The sequence below is a fragment of the Pyrus communis genome, chromosome 16 (assembly GCF_041283825.1).
Source record: "Pyrus communis isolate YQ-2024b chromosome 16, ASM4128382v1, whole genome shotgun sequence".
NCBI classification, from domain to species: Eukaryota; Viridiplantae; Streptophyta; class Magnoliopsida; order Rosales; family Rosaceae; genus Pyrus; species Pyrus communis.
This window is the reverse complement of record NC_142580.1, coordinates 21,036,295-21,039,984: the sequence shown is the minus strand read 5'-3', so window position 1 is coordinate 21,039,984 and position 3,690 is coordinate 21,036,295. Positions and strand designations below refer to the sequence as shown.

General features: G+C 40.4%; 1 non-coding gene across 1 annotated transcript; it reads right to left on the bottom strand.

The window, feature by feature from the left end:
• Window positions 1-383: 383 nt before the first annotated feature.
• On the bottom strand, window positions 384-494 carry LOC148690130 (small nucleolar RNA R71). Its single transcript, XR_015958055.1, has one exon. It is a non-coding gene; the product is annotated as a small nucleolar RNA R71 (small nucleolar RNA).
• Window positions 495-3,690: the final 3,196 nt, after the last annotated feature.

The following is a 3,690-nucleotide window of genomic DNA, read 5'->3' as shown; positions in this document are numbered from 1 at the left end:
GAAGAAGAGATGGCGGGCAACGAAGATGAACTTCGAGCTTTGGAGGACTTTGCTCAACCAATCATACCAAATTCACCTTCATGCATCTTGCTGCCCACAGAAGCTAGAAACTATGATCTCAAATCTTCACATTTCCATATGTTTCCTTCATTTTATGGCTTACCTAATGAAGACCCTTTAGCTCATATTAAAGAGTTTTACAATGTTGTGAGTGGTTTACCTTTGCAGGGAGTAAGTGAAGCAAATTTGAGGATGAGAGTGTTTCCTTACACCTTGAAAGATAAGGCCAAGAGTTGGTTGATGACTCTAACACCAGGTTCCCTCACTACATGGGATGCCGTGGCTAAGAAGTTCTTGGAGAAGTTCTTTTCCACTCAAAAGACAGCCACATTAAGGGGACAAATCTTCAACTTCAAACAAGATGATGGAGAACCTTTCAATGAGTGTTGGGAGTGTTTTAAAGGCCTCTTGATACAATGTCCACACCATGGGTTACCTTTTCACTTACAAATGCAAATTTTCTATGATGGACTAACCCAAACTTGTCAATCAACTGTTGATAATGCAGCAGGTGGAGCATTGAAGAAAAAGAATGCTCAAGAGTCATATAACATTTATGAGATGTTGGGGTCTAATGCTCAACACAAAGATTTAAGGGGTAAGAAAGTTGGAGTCTATGAAACAAGTTCTAATCATGAGCTTTTGTTGCAGGTAGCTAACCTAGAAAGGAAGCTTGAATCCGTGCTCAACATGGTGCCAAAAGCAAATGAAGTGTGTGCCATTTGCAACTTACCAAACCACCCTACTCATCAATGTCCATCTAGGGAGGCTTATCCCGAGTATGTTCAAGAGCAAGTGAACCTCATGAATTCTTACAATCAAAGACCAAGGAATGATATGTATTCCAATACATATAACCCGAGTTGGAGAGATCATCCCAACTTTTCATGGAAGAACAACAATCCAATCCAAAATTTCCAATCAAAACCTGCCACTACCCTTGAGGATACAGTTAAATTGTTAGCCCAAAACACCTTGCAATTCCAACATTCCACAAATAGCACTCTCCAACAACATTCAGCAGCCCTAACCAAAATGGAGACACAATTGGGGCAGATTGCAGATGCCTTGAACCAAAGAGAGGTTGGGAAGTTTCCAAGCCAACCCGTGATACTCCAAAGGAACCAAGAGCAAGCCAAAGCAATCACTACACTTAGAAGTGGTAAGGTTATTGATAATAGAGTTGGCAATGAAGTTACTAATGAATATGATCATGTGAATGCAGGTGTCACTCAAGGAGACAATGAGAAATCAATTGAGGAACCAAGCCATGCCACTTCCTCACTAGAAGCACCAAATCTTCACAAGGCCGAGAAACCATACACTCCACCAATCCCATTCCCTGGAAGACTTGCCAAGAGCAAGCAGGATAAGTCATTCAAAGAAATTTTTGATATACTAAGCAAAATGAATGTTAACTTACCTTTACTTGATGTCATTAGGAACATGCCGGCATATGGGAAGTTCTTCAAGGAGTTAAACAGCTACAAAAGAAGTATGGACCACATGAGAAGGTAGTGGTGTCTGAGAATGTGAGTGCAGTTTTGCAAAGAAAACTTCCACCAAAGCTCAAGGATCCAGGCAGTTTCTCTATCAACATCACCATAGGGGACAAGAAAGTAGAGAAGGCAATGCTTGATTTGGGTGCTAGCATCAACTTAATGCCTTATTCAATGTACCTTCAACTAGGTTTGGGAGATTTGAAAGCCACCACCATTTCATTACAACTTGCAGACAGATCAGTTAAATATCCAAGAGGTATAGTAGAAGATATCCTAGTTCAAGTTGATAAACTAATATTGCCTGCAGATTTTGTAGTGTTGGACATGGAAGAAGCTCCTATACATGATCGTGAGTTGCCTATATTGCTTAGGAGACCCTTCATGGCCACGGCCAAGACCATCATTGATGTGCAAAATGGACTCCTCACTATGACAGTGTTAGGAGAGACAGTTCAATTCAAAGTGTTTGAATCTCTTGCTCATCCTTCTTCATCTCTTGATTGTTATGCCATTGATGTGCTTGATTCACTTGTATTCTCTAAGTTCTTGCAGGCACAATCGAATGACCCATTACAAACTGTTTTGAGTCAATCTCAAGATGAGTTTGATGAAGAAGAGGCACTCATGGAAGAAGTAGCTGCCTTGGAAGCATTAGCATTGTATCCTTTGAATGTTTCACCTCTTTTAGAGCCTTTAGAATCATCAATGTCACATCTAACTCCTTCCACTGTTAAGGCACCAAAACTTGAACTTAAACCACTTCCACCACATCTAAAATATGCATATCTAGCTGAATTTGAAACTCTTCCAGTTATCATAGCTTCTGACCTCACCCCAAATGAAGAAGATAAACTAATTAGGGTGTTAAAAGAGTTCAAATTGGTTTTTGGTTGGTCTATTGCAGATATCAAGGGAATAAGCCCTACCATGTGCATGCATAGGATTCTTTTGGAGGAAGGGGCAAAGTCAACCCGTGAGCCACAAAGAAGACTTAACCCACACATGAAGGAAGTTGTTAGGAATGAGGTGTTGAAATTGTTAGATGTGGGGATCATATATCCCATTTCTGATAGCAAATGGGTGAGTGTTATTCAAGTGGTTCCTAAGAAGGTGGGAATCACTGTGATGAGGAATGAAAACAATGAGCTTGTGCCCACAAAGCCCACGGCCAGTTGGCGTGTTTGCACCGATTACAGGAAGTTGAATTCTAGCACTAGAAAAGATTACTTTCCTATGCCTTTCATAGATCAAATGCTTGAGAGATTGGCAAGTTACTCACATTATTGTTTTCTGGATGGATACTCAGGTTACAATCAAATTGCAATCGCTCCGGAGGATCAAGAGAAAACAACCTTTACTTGCCCCTTTGGCATATTTGCATACAGGAGAATGCCTTTTGGACTTTGCAATGCTCCAGCAACATTCCAAAGATGCATGTTGGCCATCTTTTCTGATATGGTAGAACGGTTCATTGAGGTATTTATGGATGATTTCTCAGTGTTTGGTTCCTCTTTTGATGAATGTCTTAACCATCTCTCCTTAGTACTTCAAAGATGTCAAGAAACAAATTTGGTTCTCAATTGGGAAAGTGCCAATTTATGGTGAAACAAGGAATTGTGTTGGGGCATGTAATCTCTAGCAAAGGAATGGAGGTGGACAAAGCCAAAATTGACGTCATCACCAATATGGTAGCCCCCACCACTGTGAAGGGAGTAAGAAGTTTCTTGGGCCATGCGGGTTTTTATCGTCGTTTCATTAAGAACTTTTCAATGATCACTCGTCCATTATGCAATCTGTTAGCTAAAGATGTTGTATTTCATTTTGATAAGGCTTGTATGGATGCATTCAATACTTTGAAAAATAAACTAACCTCGGCCCCTATTATTATGGCACCAGATTGGTCGTTACCTTTTGAATTAATGTGTGATGCCTCTGACTATGCTGTTGGTGCAGTTTTAGGGCAAAGGGTGAACAAGCTTCCACATGTGATCTACTATGCAAGCCGGACTCTGCATGATGCTCAACTTAACTATTCCACAACTGAAAAGGAGTTGCTTGCTGTTGTTTTTGCCTTAGAAAAGTTTAGGTCATATCTTGTGGGATCTAAAGTTATTGTGTTTTCTGATCA